Genomic DNA, 16,530 nt, shown 5'->3' on the forward strand with positions numbered 1-16,530 from the left:
CCCAACATTAACCTGCACAGCCTCTAAACCCAGCCTACGGGAACAACTCCAATATCATATTCCCCTCTGTAGCCTGGACTCACAAGTGCCAAGTTGCTAATACAGCCTATGGCTTTGTCTGGGCAGGAAGTTAAATGGGTTATTCAGTCTAGGAATCTACAACTCTGCATGATAAGAGAATCCTGAGATTCTGCTCAACCTCAGACAAGTGTCTAGTACCCACCAATCTTTGAGATTAACAGAACCTAATCTGAAACTTCATTCAGTATCTGACATTACTAAGCCCACTCAGCAGCCCTGCCAGACTTCCAGCACAGTGTCTGGCCACCTAATTAAAAAGCACGGTCTGAGACCCTCATCTCTCCACCCAGCTGGTATAAAGATTCCATCCAGCAGCACTATCCATTTGAGTTTCAAAATTTACACTCTACCTAACCAGAAGTAATAGCAGAGCCAATTTCATGGTCCTGACCAATTGAAGAATGCAACCATGGATGTCACCCTAGCAGGGGTAAAACCAGCAGTTTCCTAACAGGAGATAACTGCAGAGTCATCTAGTGGTGCCAAGAGACCACAGAGCACATCCTATATTTTTTTAGAACCCAGTTACAGCCTCTGCTTGAAAATAGGGCTCATAATGATTATGCTCATAAGTGAGCATAATCATCAGTTATTGCCTGCAAAGAGACCTGATAGTAAGTTCAACATGCAGAAGGACACTACTATTCTTCAGTAGTGTCCTTCTGCATGTTGAACTCTCCAGAATCCCAAGCTGGGCTGATTGTGATGAGTTTTCCCTACCAAAATAAATCAATAAAGTCTGGAAAAAAGACTTTAAATTGTGCAAGTAATATTTCAAGTAATGACAACCCCTATGTAATATCTATGCATGATTTTAAAAATTCTCAATGAATTTATTATAGAGATAACCAGCCTTATGATGCTGGTGGGAATCCCAGGTGACTTATATGAAGTTGGGGCGGGAAGAGACAGCTGCCCCCACAAGGAAATCTGCCACTTTTTTTCTACCCACCTCTGCTGCCTAGGAAAAGCTGGGCTGATCTAGAATTGTGAGTCTCACAATTCTTTACAGGAAAAGAAAGTCAGTTCTAGACTTTACCAGGGCCTTCCCAGTCTATCGCCTTTATCTCAGAAAAATTTCAGGAGGAGACAAGCAGTGAAGCAAAAACAGGTTGTATTTAAGTTTTAAGGAGGAAGAGAATGAAATTCACATGTGAGAGTATGGGGACAGAGAGAGAGAGACAGAGATGGAGACAGACAGAGAGACAGAGAGAAAGAGAATAGGTGTATATAAAAATCCACATCTTAAGAGTGGAAATGCAGGTGGCATGTACGTACAAAACCCTCCTTTGTTCTAAGTTGTCTTTTGTTTAGGAGTGGGGGACAGTACACCCCAGAGTTCCTCAGTAGTTACTCTGACTCTGCTCTCAGGAATTATTCCCCAATTTGCTCAGAATGATCTGGGATGCAGTGTCGAACCTCAGTTTGGGTATATGCAAGGCAATCATTCTACCTGTTGAACTATCACTCTGGTCCTTTTAAGTTGACTTACTTTGTTTATTTGTTGTTTGGGCCCACATTACTCAGTAATGGGGACCATTACTCAGTTGTTACTTCTGGCTCTGGGCTCAGAAATTACTCCAGACAAACTTGGGGGATCATTTGAGATGACCAGGATCAAGCCTGGATGGGCCAAGTGCAAGGCAAATGCCCAACCCACTTAGACCCCATTGTTGGTTTTTATAGGGTTTTCCCAACCTGCTTCACATGAGCTTTCTCCTTCAAATACCAACTCTTGGTTTCTAACATCTCAAGAACTGTTGTGTCCCAAGAATTCATTGGAAGAGAGGGCTTTTTTACCTGCCTGTCTGCTTCACCTATTTAAAAAACAGCTAGCATTATGCCCACTAATGAAAAGTTGAAAGTTTTTCCTCTAAGGCAAAGAGACAAGAGTGCTACTCTGAGTAGTGCTAAAAGTTCCAACCAGACAAAATAATGAAGGAAATAATCAAAAGTCATCTGAATTAGAAAGTAATAAATTTTCTCTGTATGTGACATGATTTTATATAAAATCCTAAACACTACCCAACCACCCAACTGATTAGTAAGAATTAATGAAAGCACTAAAGTTACCAGATCAACATATAAGAATTATTTCTGTTTCTATACATTAACAGCAAATTATTTGAAAAAATCAAATATAAAATTCAATTAAAAGAATATGTAGAAATGAGGAATAAATTTAAACAGAACTATGACCAATGTGTCCACTAGTAAAACACTGATAGAAAAAAAATCAAAGAATAGGTTCCATTTTAATATACTACCTACCATTTACTCTAAAAGATATTGGGTTAAAGACATTTCAAATCATTTTTATAATTTCTTTTAAAACATATATAAAAATAAAATAAGGGAAAATACACTCATACTATTTCGATACACTACCTTCTCAGCCTTTTGAAATTACATATTTTACTATCTCAGCAGATTTATTAGTGTGACCTCGAATTTACATTTTCCAGAATTTATTCTGTTTCTTCCTTCAAATTGCTATGAAATCTTTGCCACTAGCCTGTTAATTTTTAAGGTTAATTAGAGATCAGATCTTTTCGGGGGTATGGCAAAATGTATCTATGTTACCAGGGCAACTAGTTCACAGACTGTTACATATACATATAGCTTCTTGAGGCTATGGGGAAAGTAGAAATTTCAACCACTCAGTTTCCACAGCTGCAAGCTCAATTGAGTCTATTTTATCTACAGAGCACTACAGAAAAACACTGAAAGGGGAATTCTAATAAATTAAAGCTATGATTACAACCATTTAATTACACAGTTGAGTTTAAGAATATTAATCAGAGCCTTGCAGTAATGGTTGTAAAACGCCTACGCTCCCTTATAAGTGCTTGTGCCTATATTACTTAAGGGTGGAGACCAGACTGAATTTATTTTTATATCCTAAAATCCCACCCAGAGCCAATAAGTATTCAACAAATACTTGCTGCAGAAAGTTCACATTATGAGCTGTCCAAATAAGGTTGAACCCTAACAGAATGTCAAAGAAGTGAGAAGTGAAAAAAGTAGTCGGTAAAAAGTGATAACTTTCCACAGGTTATAGAGGCAGGCTACCTAGTTCATGGGGACTTTTGTGGGGCCAGTTCTAGGGAATTACAGTCAGTCACCTATTCCTTTCATAAGGGTAGGACTTTGTTATAGCTAGCATTTAGATCTGAATGGGAACTAGCCTCACTTTCCTGGTCACATAGTACTTTCTTGAAGTACATAAATTTTTCATAGAAATCAGAGTTCAATGCAGATTTTCTAACTAAAATACAGTAATAAAATAATAATAATAATAATAACCTTTTCTGTTCTCACCTCTTTGTTTTGGAAGACAATAAAGATCAGCAAGTACTGAGAAACAAAACTAAAGATGAAAGCATCACTTTTGGGTCTGGTCACCTTCAGAAACACTCTTACCTTCCAATTTTATGAACCAATATATTCATCTCTTGTCATAGGAAATTCAATTCCAATCTCCAATTCCCAAAATACCCTGTCTTATAGATGATACATCTTACTATTGAAAAGATTAATCCTGTGTCTTCCCAAGTGGGACTGCCTGGCTAGGAGTGGTGTAGAGAAAGAAAGGACTATGTTTAAGAAGACTCATTGTCATTGCAATATGCTATCACTTTATTTTTATGATACCCTATTGGAAGCCAGAGATTGCAAATACACACTTCATTGCCTCCAAAAAAGCACATGGAAGATTTCCTCATCAGAAATGTCAGCTTCTTTAAATAATAAATTAAAATAGTTCCACTCCATGTCCTAAAACATGCATAAAAATTATCTGTTCTCTGATTAGCATCTTCAATTGTTTGCTTGAAGAGCAATTGGAAGACCACACACACACACACACACACACACACATTTATTGTAATTTGTATTTTAATCCTTCATTGTTACACACTTTCAAAGAACTGTATATGCTTCATCAGTAAGATAAAATGAAACACTTTTTGAAAACAGTCACACACCATAACTTCATTAGAAGGAATAGTCATTTCTAACTCTTCTAGAATCTATCACAGAGCATTCAAAGGAAGAAGTGAATATGCATGGCCGGAATACTAAATGCCAGAAGTAATGAAAAATCACTTTTAGATTCTGAATATGAAGAAGATTGAGGCTCCTGATTTGAAGTATTATTGAAAAAACAAAATAGATATTGGTTGCTATTCATTAATAATATTTTAAATGAAATACATGAAAAGAAAGATTAAAATGTCAATCATTGCCCTATAATCCTTTGCAAAAAGACACCTTAGCAAACATTCATATTGTCTATTCTTTATGATATATAGTGACTACATATTATAAATACCAGATTTTCTGGGGGAAATCAGGCAGTCCCCCACTAGAAGGGCCGATTACACCTGACAACATCTGATCTTGAGACCTTAAGTCTCAAGGACTGACTGAAAGGGAAAGGCAGGATGTCAGCCCTGATCATATGTGATAAAGACAACCACCAAAACCCACCCAACCAGCTTGGAGGAGAGATGGTCTGACCTCTTCCCGCATTTTTCCTACCAAAATATAAACTATATAATTTTACTGTAGGCTGCTGGTAGATGTCACTCTGGCAGCCTCTGCAGAGACTGTCAGAACTTGTCTGGGAGTGCACCCTTCTCCCCCAAGAAAGACCCCATTGGTCAAATCTATCTCTGCCGTTGTCTCTTCTATTGCATCATCTTTCAGTGACTTTTTTTTACTTTTGTCCTTTTCCTTTTTTCTTATTTTTTTATCAGGTAATTTATTATTATTATTTATTCTATAATTTATAGAATACTGAGTCAGGATCACAATAAAACTAGAAGAAAAATGTTGTAAGCTAAAAGCACTGGACATGAAACCTGATTGCAATGACTACTGAGATTTATGTTGTCTCTTCTTTAGAGAGGGCCATAGTATTACTTGTTAGAAGTGTTTCTGCATTAAATTGGATTGAAGCAGAACTGAAAATACAAAGGGTAAGATTTTTGCCTTGCATATGGTCAACCCCAGCTCTATCCCCAACAGTACATATGGCCCCACAAGCACCACCAGGAGTGATAACAGCACAGAGCCAGGAATAAACTCATTAAACTATGTCTGAGTACTTATCTATTCTATTGTAAAGTACAGTTTATAAAGACACAGCATTTAGAAGTAATAGTCTTTTAGGTTACACCAGGTGATAATTAGGATTTTCTTCTGGCTTCGATTCCGTGCTCAGGAATTACTGCCAGGTATGGCCCCCCAGGTAGGCCTTCTCCCTAGCCTGAGAAGTGCTAGGAGGCTTGGCAGACCCCCAGCTGTCCCCCTCTTTCTCCCCTGGGTGCCAGCCCAGATGGCCAGAATTGGGTTCAGGTGGACTCTTAGAGGTACTCAGGCTTTCTTCCTCCCTCCGTACGCCATGGGGGAGGTGCACGGGGAGGAGGGCAGGCAGATATCTGACTTCCAGTTTCCTCTTTGATTCTGAAGGCCAGCTCTTGCCAGGGTTGGGCTTTGTGGAGGCCCCATGCCGAAGGCCTTCTCCCTAGCCTGGGGAGTGCTGAGAGGCTTGGCAAGCCCCCAACCATCCCCCTCTTCCTCCCCTGGACTCCAGGCCTTCTCTGGGTGCCAGCTCAGATGGCTAGAAGTGGGTTCAGGTTTACTCTTAAGGGTCCTCAGGCTTCCCCCTCCCTCCATACTCCAGGGGGGAGGTGCATGGGGAGGAGGGCGGGCAGATATCTGGCTTCAGGTTTCCTCTTTGATTCTGGAGGCCAGCTCTTGCGAGGTTGGGGTTTGGGGAGGCCCCATGCTGAGGCCTTCTCCCTAGCCTTGGGAGGGCTGGGAGGCTTGGCAGGTCCCCAGCCATCCCCCTCGTTCTCCCCTGGACTCCAGGCCTTCCCTGGATTCTATAGAGGTCATCAGGCATTCCCCCTATCTCTCCCTACACTAAAGGGAATGCGCTTTGGGAGGAGGGCAGGCCGTTGCAGCACTGGTTTATGTTGGGACAATCACTGGAAATTTTTCCCCTTGGTCTGCATTTCAAAAACCACGTGGGGGCTAGTGCCCCCACGCATACAATATATATTGATAGCATTATATGCATAGTTTATATATGCATAATATCCATCTTGTATTGTGACCTTGATACTGCCTACAAAGCTCTTTTAATCTTTTACTCTTTTACTGCCTCAGCCCCCACCATTATTTCCCCCCATTTACCCATGTAGGTGCAGCTCATGACATGAATCTCACCACATAGAGTGATGAGTGCAATTAGAGAAATAACTACAGTGAAAACTATCATAACAATGTGAATGAATGAGGGAAATAGAAAGCCTGTCTCTAGTACAGGTGTGGGTGGGGTGGGGAGGAGGGATATCTGGAAAATTGGTGGTGGGAATCTTGCACTGGTGAAGGAGGTGTTCTTTACATGACTGTAATCATACAACTACAATCATATTTGTAATCACGGTGTTTAAATAAAGATAAATTTAAAAACATTAAATAAAGTAAAAATAAATTAAATTGGAGTATTTGGTTGTTGCTTATTGATTATCTTATTAGAAAGTTTAAAAGAGAACAAAAGAGGGACTGGAGAAATGGCATGGAGGTAGGGCGTTTGCCTTGCATACAGAAGGACAGTGGTTTGAATCCTGGCATCCCATATGGTTCCCTGAGCATGCCAGGAGTAATTTCTGAGTGCAGAGCCAGGAGTAACCCCTCAGCACTGCTGGGTGTGACCCCCTCCCAAAAAAAAGAGAAAACAGAGAGAACAGAGTGATATAGCATAGTGGCAGGGCATTTGCTTTGCACGCGGTTGATCCATGATGGACCCGGGTTCAATCCCCAGCATCCCATATGATCCCTCAAGCCTGCCAGAAGCAGTTTCTGAGTGCAGAGCCAGAAGTAAACCCTGTACACTACCAGGTGTGGCCCAAAAACAGAAAGAGAGAGAGAGAGAGAAACAGAGAAACAGAGAGAGAAACAGAGAGAGAAACAGAGAGAGAAACAGAGAAACAGAGAGAGAAACAGAGAGAGAGAAACAGAGAGAGAGAAACAGAGAGAGAAAAACAGAGAGAGAGAAACAGAGAGAGAGGCAGAGAGAGAGAACAGACGATATACAGATGTTTTAGTCAGAGGAAAATCGTCAGTGGACAATCTTCATGATTGTGTATTTATTTTGTTTCTTTTTTTTTTTCCTGTGATGCTTTTCTTATTGCTGTCACAATGACTTAGAATTGTTCAAACACCTGACAAAATATTCACATATTTTTAGCTGTGGTGCTTGCACACTCAGCCATGGCACCCTGTAGTTTGGAATCCTTTCATTGTGGTGTCCTCTCATTCTTTACAAGGCTTCCACTCATAGTTGAAGCAAACAAGTGAATACTGTAGTAATCTCCAAGTGTCATTGTAATTTTCACACACATACTTGCCTTTAGTCATATGTGCTAGTTTTTGGATACACATATCTTTTTTGTTTGTTTTTGTTTTGAACCACACCTGGCAGCTTCCAGGAGTTACTCCTGGCTCTGCATTCAGAAATTATTCTTGGTATGGGCCAAAGCACAACAGTAGGGCTTTTGCCTTGCATGTGGCTGATTCAAAATAGGCATTGGTTCAAATCCCAGCATCCCATATGGTCCCCCAAGCCAGGAGCAATTTCCAAATGCATAGCCAGGAGTACCCCTCAGCTTCACAGGTGTAGCCCAAAAAACAAAAAAAGAAAAAGAAAAAAGAAATTACTCCTGGTATGGTCAAGAGACCATATGTATGGCATTCCAATGATCAAATGCAGGTTGGCCAGATATAAGGCAAATGCCCTGCTCACTGTACTATCACTCCATCCCCTCATATGTTTATTTTAGATACCAAGGGTTGCTCCCTCTTTTTGTGGTGTTCAGATATATGTGACTATAGTGCCAGAAATCACAGTCAGAAAAGCTACTACACTCAAGCAACTAGACCCAGCTCTAGTTCAACACATGTGGCACACTGGGAATTTATATTATTATTAGTAGTAGTAGTAGTAGTAGTATTACTAATATTATTGTATTATATGAGACATTGTAGTTTACTGTTGATGCTAAATTTTCTGGCAAAAAAGCATTCTAGCAGCACATCCTCCTCCAACACCCACTGATAATAAAAACTCTCAATTAAGTGGAAATTGGAGGAAACTTCTTCGACACTGTAATATACCATAAGCCCACAGAAACTATCATATAAAGTAATGAAAATGAAGACCTTCCCCCTAAGATGAAGCACAAGATAAAATTACTGATTAAAAAAAAAAGATTACCAATTCTGACCATGATTGCTCAATATAGAATTGGAAGTCATCACCATAGCAATTAGACAAGAAAGATATTTAAAGCATCCAAATTGAACAAGAAGTAGAACTCACTGCAAATAGCATAACCTAGAAAACCCTAAAGACTGCGCCCCCCAAAAAACCCTTCTAGAAACAATAGTCTTGTAAATTCAGATTTTAAACTTGTGACTATATACTTGCAAGGTAGAAACTATAAGCCCCTGTACTGTTTTTCCAAGCCCAAGATCACTAATAATTTTAAACTTTTCCTGGCCCAATATCACAATTTGAAACTTTTCTTATGTTGGGAGTATGCCATAACTGACCTCATGCCTGAAACTAATTTTCTCAGTTTCTTGAGAAGTCAAGGGATGGGCATAAAATTCATCTGTGACACTAAGAACCACCATTGCAAATCTGTAATTTAAAATACAATGTGAATAAACCAGCATTTCACAGAATTTTGTTCCAGTAAGGAAACTACAACTATGCAAAATTACCACCAACTGAGTTCAGTGATAGAATTAGCAATGTCTGTGACTGGTGGTAGTTATAAATGCCTTGAGAGAAGCCTATTGTGTAATATGGGTGTTGTTCACAATTCTATAACATCCAAGTCAGATGCTCTCTCTCTTCCAGATATTCTTTAAGCTACTTAATAATATTAATAAGTTTTTATCTTTTTAAGTAAAACCAAGAATACTACCTATAATGCTAGTGCTGATTTATAAATTTATTATTTATATCATTACAAATTTAACATAATTGCAGCTTTTTTTTAATTAAAAACATACTTTATTCAGAGGTACTAAAAAAGGTAAGGAAAGGATTGAAAAGAGAGATCAAGGTGCTCAAGGGAGAGAAGCACAAGCTCCTTCAAAGTTGGAGAAAGTCAGCAGACACATCTCAGCATGAAAGTTCACATCTCGAGAGGGGAGATGAAGATGGCATGTGCTTGGGCACCATGTACCCAGGCAACATGTGTGCCTTGCAACTTATTTAAAAAGAAAAAAAGAAAAAGGAGAGGAGAGGGGAGGAGGAGGAAGGGAAGTGGAGAGGGGAGGTAATGAGAGAAGAGGGGAGGGGAAGAGAAGAGAGGAGGAGAGGAAGAGAAGGGAAAATGGGGAGGGGAAGAGATGAGAGAAGAGGGGACGAAAGGGGTGGGGAGGGAGAGCAGGAGAAGAGCGGAGAGCAATAACACAGTAGGTAGGGTGTTTGCCTTGCATGCTGCTGACTTGAGTTCAATCCTCAGCAAACCCATATGGTCCCCTGAACCTACCAGGAGTAATTTCTGGTGCAGAGTAAGGAATAACCATGAGCACCATTGGGTATAAATGAGTGAATAAATAGTAAAATTGTATAATGGATTAGATGGATTAATGAAGCTAATGAGAAAATACATACAAGATGGATTAGTAGTCCAGTAATGGATCTATTTTTATAGAACTAATCAAAGTGAGATGCATATGCCAGGATAAGAATTCCTGCTCCATTAAACTCTTTTCTGATTCTCTTCAAGGGAGTTCATTGGGCATGTCCCTTAAAATTACTTGAAGCCCAGGGACAGATCATCCCAACTCCTTCAGGATTTTTTACCACTCATATTGAGAAATCAAAAATATACAGCCAAAACCCAGGCATAGATTCCAAATCTGCAATACTGGCAATAATTCCCAGAACTGAAATTCTTTGTAATATGGATCAGTATTACCGTAATTTGTGGGCCTTGAATTTGATAGTGTCATTGTCATCAACTTGTTTACCAGTAATGAGCCAGAAAAGAAAAAAATTTTAAGTCTCTTTTTTTTTTGTACCCATGCCAACCATATAAAAATATTTTGCGAGGGAAAGTGTTTATTAACATATTCTGAAATGTTTACAATTTACTAATTGTAGTCTGAAAAGGCTTTATTTACAAAATCATCAAATCACATAATAACTAATGTAGTTTATTATCCTAATACACAAGGCACAAATACATTTTTATGAAAATTAAAAAGAATTTCTTTCTGGGGTCAGAGAGATAGCATAAAGGTAGAGCATTTGCCTTGCATGCAGAAGGACGGTAGTTCAAATCCCTGTGTCCCATATGGTCCTCCGAGCCTGCTAGGAGTGATTTCTGAGCATAGAGCCAGAAGTAACCCCTGAGTGCTGCTGGGTGTGACCCAAAAAATAAAACAAAAAACAAAAAAAAAATCATTTCTTTCAATTCAGGATAATGTTTTATGTTTCCAAAGAAAACAAAGTTACATGGTATTTTCCAAGCTAAGCAATTTTTTGAGTGGGATAGATTTTATAATTTTAAAATTTTATAATTTTAAAATTAAATTTATACATGGAAACCCTTCGACTTCGTTAATTAATGTTATTGTAATAATACCTAGAGACAATAGAGATGAGGACTGTAAGGACTGGCCCATGATATGAAACTTTCCACAAAGAGTAGTGAGTTCAATTAGAAAAATAACTACACTAACAACTATACAGTGGTCCTCAAACTTTTTAAACAGGGGGCCAGTTCACTGTTCTCAGACTGTTAGAGGGCCAGACTATAGTAAAAACAAAAACTATGAACAATTTCCTATGTACACTGCATATATCTTATTTTGAAGTGAAGAAACAAAACAGGAACAAAAACCTATGTGGCCCACAAGCCCAACTTCACAGTTTCAACAATAATCTTCAAGGAGATGCAAGCCAACCTGCTGAAATATAATGGCTCTGTTCTACAGATCCTGGAGTTCCTGAAGCAAATAGGCACATATATGGTCGTGCTACACCTCCAAATTTCACAATACTGACAACCCAGTAGGGGTACATCAAGTTAAATGGGAAAGTAACATAGAAGTCAAATAAGCTCAATAAAAAGCAATAATGCAGATGGCTGGGATAGCAAAAACACCTAATAAACCCTCATACAATGACTTTAATGACTCCATTGTGAGATATAACAATTTTCACAAAACTTTTTAATTGAAGTATTATTAAAATACATTTTTAGCTATTTTGTTATAACAAGCCTGCCTTCTAAGGGGGGGGCGGTAAACTAAGGACAATAGTAAAAGGAAAGTCACACTAGTGGTGAGATTGATGTCAGAAAATTGCCCAAAACAACTGTATTATGAATAGTTCATTTAAATGGTGTTTAAAATAAGTTTAAAAAATTTTAATAAAGACCATTCTATATAGTTGAATTAAGTAATATATTCTTTAATTACATAACTTAAACCTCTAGAAAAAAGATTTTAAAATTATATCCCTTACATGGAAGAAAAGCTCAAATAAAAATACAAAGCTGGGGCCGGGCGGTGGCGCTGGAGGTAAGGTGCCTGCCTTGCCTGCGCTAGCCTAGGACGGACCGCGGTTCGATCCCCCGGCGTTCCATATGGTCCCCCAAGAAGCCAGGAGCAACTTCTGAGCACATAGCCAGGAGTAACCCCTGAGTGTCACAGGGTGTGGCCCAAAAACCAAAAAAAAAAAAAAATACAAAGCTGATTCTATAAAATATAACCTAGTGGCTTTATTTTATAGAATTAGCTAATATAGGGATTAAGGCACATATACTATATGAAACTGACCCAAATTTGCTCCCCAGCTTCACATAGTTTCCATTGCCAAGAGCAGCTCTGGAAGCACTGAAGCCCCACAAAGCATCATCAGAGTGACATAGTTAATTCCCTGTGCACCAAAAAGGCCAATATTCACTGCACCCTCAGGTCCTCACAGAAAATTATAGACCTGGTTGGCCAAGAATTACAAGATGGGGATTCTGAGCTTCCTGAGCACATTTTGGGAACACATCCCATACCTACCAGCTCAAAAAAAAAAAAAAAAAAAGAGCTTTAATAAAACTCCTCCAAGTACAGATAATGTTTAGCAGAATATAGCTCTGAAGCTGAAGCAAGTAGAACACTTACTTTACATGTGGCCAACCCAGACTCGATCCCCAGTATCCCATATGTTCCCTTGATCCAGCCATAAGTAATACCTAAGTGCAGAGCCAAGAGTAACCCATTGGGGTATGAACAAATAAATAAATAGAAGGATTTAGGCAGAATAAAAGGAAAAAAGTTACTCCTGAATTAATATGGCCTGTTGGAGTCCAAGCCTGGACCCAATCATTCCTAAGATAATCTTTTCAATTAAGCCATTCCTTAGTTAATACCTATTTGACTTGTGTTTTTTTGTTGTCTAATATTAGGGTCCCCTCTCCTTGCAGCAGGCAAATGTTCATAGCTTTGGTACTCATTCTTTTTCAGACCCTGTGATTAACTATCCTTGTCATGTGGACCGGGTCATAAGACATAACAAATAAAATAAAATAAAATTCAAAAAGCAGAGAGACACCCTATAAAATTGCTATTGACCATCAGTCAGTAGTCCAAGCTACTGAACATCAGTCAGTAGTCTGTCTCTGTCCCATTATTTTTGGCTCTTAGCACCAAATACCCAGTATCTCTGGACAGTACATGACCTAAGAATTTCCTCAAATATAATAAAGGACAATGTCTTATAATGTATAGAATTTTATGGAGTATTTATCTTCTAATTTGAAGATACAGGCAGGATTATTGCAGTCAATTAAGTCAAATATGCTCTTTTCTCCATAGAGTCTGAGGTGGATTAACTGCAAAGAGAAAGTGTCTGCAGCCTGTGTCTTATACAGAATGGTCTAAGAGACCTTCAAGAGAGTACTTTGCAGTGATATTCATCTGCTTTCATGCTCACCCCAAACTTGGACTCCAGATATGTATTTACTGTGACTTTGAAAAGGACCAGGATGCAGTGATCACTTTCTACATTGACCAAGTTGATCATGTCCATACATTCCAAACCACAGAACCAGGAGAATGTAACTGAGACTCTGCTCAGCACCAAGCTCAAGATCGCTGACCACCCAAAGATCCACATTTTAGAGAAGTCAATCTAACTTGCTTGCCATGTTTAGTACAAATGATCTTGAAGACATGTGCTAAGTAAAACTTGCCATTAATCTAATCACTCATATGTCTGCATCTGATTCTTGGTGAAATTTCTGCAATAATCATTGCATGTATATGGCTCCACAGCCATCTGGGATGAGCTTCTTCAGTTACCATGCCTTCAAGATCACCAAAATGGGATGAGGCACTAACAATTCATACAGAGCTTGTTGAGATTAGATACAGGATATACCAATTTTATGGAAACAATTTTCTCATTAACATTCAAAATGATAGTTAACATATGTAATGCTTGGAGTAGTCAATGTTTAATTCTGTTCCACATAGACATTAAATTCCCCATAGACATTGTTCCTGTGGCCCCCAAATCTATTCTTACTCAAGCAATCTTCTACTTTAGTCTGGTCATGACTTTATAATTTGTGACCTATTCATCTTTGTTCAACTCCAAAGATGGGTCACTTACAGGTTCTGCCTCTAGTTTCCCACTCTGTTCCTAATTTTTCTACTATATCGTGAAACTTAGACAAATGGCAAGCACTTTGCTCCTGAGGTTCTCAGAGCTGCCTTCTCCCTCATAGCTAATCTCCATGTAGCCCTCACCACCCAAATCTACCATACCACAATAAATCCCACTTCTTATCCATAAACAAATATACATTGAGTATATATTGGAGACATATACAGGAAACAATACAGGAGGTCAAGGTGCTAGCTGTACATACAGTTGATGCAGGTTCAATCCCTGGCACTAGTATGGTTCCCTGAGCACCACCAGAAGTAATCCCTGAGCTTTTGTTTTGTATAGATAGAGATTTTTATTAAAATATTTTACTATAGGGACCGGAGAGATAGCATGGAGGTAAGGCATTTGCTTTTCATGCAGAAGAATCCTGGCATCCCACGTGGTCCCCTGAGCCTGCCAGAGGTGATTTCTGAGCATAAAGCCAAGAGTAATCCCTGAGCACTGTTGGGTATGACCCAAAAGCCAAAAAAAAATACTATAATGAGATACTTAAGTAGTATCTGTAATGTCACATTTTCTAAAAGAAAACCAATATTCTACTTCTTAGGATAAAACACACTTTTATAGGATTATTCCTGTTTACTCCTTAAATTTTTCTTAAATCTTTTTATTCTTACTATTTCCATGTATAGGATATATCTAGCTCATGTAAATTTTAATGTGTTAACAGAAAAGTAGCCATGATATTAATTTTTTTCACTTATATACCGATAAAGAAAAAGACATCTTTTGAAAAATATTTATTAACTTATCATTGTTTTACAATTTTGTAGAATTTTAGCAGAGTAACTCTGTACCTCTATACATATTTAGATTTTTTATCTCCACAATATTTTTAAATAATTTTTATTGTGACCAATGTGAATTACAAATCTTTCATAGTAATATATGAGGTACATAATGGCATTGAATCAGGGTTATTCCCACCACCAGTGTTGTCCTCCCTTCACCCAAGTTCCCAGTATCCCCCTCTTTCGCCCCCCTGGCTGATAGAATAACTGGTCCCCTCTGTGTATAGCTTATTGAAGATTGGTTATTGATTCTGTTGTCATTGACTTTGGGTTTGGTGTTTAAATCTGATCCTATTTATTTATACTCAATATTCATGCAACTGTTTAATTCTGATACCATCCTTTTTTCCCCTCAATTTATGAGGCAGAGCAAGATAATTCAAGTTATGTGGTTCTGTTTGAAAAAAAAGAAAAAAGAATAACAAAAAAAGAAAAAACAATAAACAAACAAAAAACTGGTGGGAGTCCATTCAGAGGTTATATAAATATCAATTTAAAAAGAAGAAAGGGGAAAAAAAGAAAAAAACATAACAAACAAAAATATAGAAAACAAAATCCTACAAAAAAAAACAAAGTAAACAAAACAAAAAAAGAAACAAAAATCAAACTGAAGACCAAAACTGGCAACTACAAAATAGCACCATAGCAACAAATACAATAACCAAACAATAACCATGAGAACAAAAGAAAAAAGAAAAAAAAAAGAAAAAAGGAAGGAGGGCTGGTGTGGCAAGGGTTTTGTTTTTGTTTTTGTTTTTTTACATAGGCACAGTAAATATTGGGGAAATTAGAAAGGGAATTCTGTTGGCCTAAAAGATACAGGGTTTCTCCACCCTTGAAACATACTTTGATGGGAATAACAACAGGCTCCATACACACTCCTTTTTATATTCCAAGGATTTTTTCTGGTGCCAGGAAACTTTCCATTCAGTTGTGGATGTTAGAATCAGGCCTCTAACTAGAGATCTTGGTATTTGCACAAGCCTTAGGATGAAGCCTAGGATAGTGTCTTTCTTTATGTACCTAGCAGTTCTGTTCTATCACTGTTGTTGTAATTAGTCTTCTGTAACTGGTCTTGGTTTTTGCACAGATCCTAGGATAAAGCCTAGGATACTCTTTCATTATGTTTTCAGAAGATCTGTTCTGTTGCAGTTGTCAAAGTCAGACCTCTGGAATTAGAGATCTTGGTTATTGTACAAATCTCCATATATATTGGTTTTGGGGTCACACCCAGCAGCCCTCAGGGGTTACTCCTGGCTCTAAGCTCAGAAGTCGTTCCTGGCAGACTCAGTGGACTATATGAGATGCCGGATTTGAACTGCCAACCTTCTGCATGCAAGGCAAACGCCTTACCACCATGCTATCTCTCCATGGTACCAAAGTGAAAAAAATAAACTCTCAGGCTGAGAAGAAACCAGTACTCTGTTCCTACTTATCTACTCTCAGTGGCCTCCTATCCTCCACTTTTTTTCACTGTGTAACTGTGGTTGCTACCATACTAGGTTTCTGATTAGTTCCCACTCAAAGGCATTTCACAATATGAAACTGCTGAGAGTCTTTTAGCAGACTCAAGAAGGCAAAATCACAGAACAAGTTGGCATCCAGGATTCAACACCCTCCTCTAGACTATTCCTAATGACATAAAAGGGACATGTATATCTCCTTTGAATATCTTAGATGTATTCCCTTAATCGCTATAACTCTTATTGAATATCCCCCTATACAGTGACAATTGTGCCCACTGTTTTTTGTTTGTTTGTTTGTTTTGCTTTCTTTGTGATCTGTTCAACAAGGAATTCTGGTAGAAGAGTCTTTTGCTTTAGATTTTATATTAGAACCAAGTTAAGGGGATTGTTGGACTTGTTCCCTTAGCTCCTCAGAGGCACCAAT

General features: G+C 38.4%; 1 pseudogene; it reads left to right on the forward strand.

The window, feature by feature from the left end:
- Positions 1–12,951: 12,951 nt before the first annotated feature.
- On the forward strand, positions 12,952–13,074 carry LOC126009951 (uncharacterized; annotated as a pseudogene).
- The last annotated feature ends 3,456 nt before the right edge of the window (positions 13,075–16,530 follow it).

Source organism: Suncus etruscus, chromosome 5 (genome assembly GCF_024139225.1).
Source record: "Suncus etruscus isolate mSunEtr1 chromosome 5, mSunEtr1.pri.cur, whole genome shotgun sequence".
NCBI lineage: Eukaryota > Metazoa > Chordata > Mammalia > Eulipotyphla > Soricidae > Suncus > Suncus etruscus.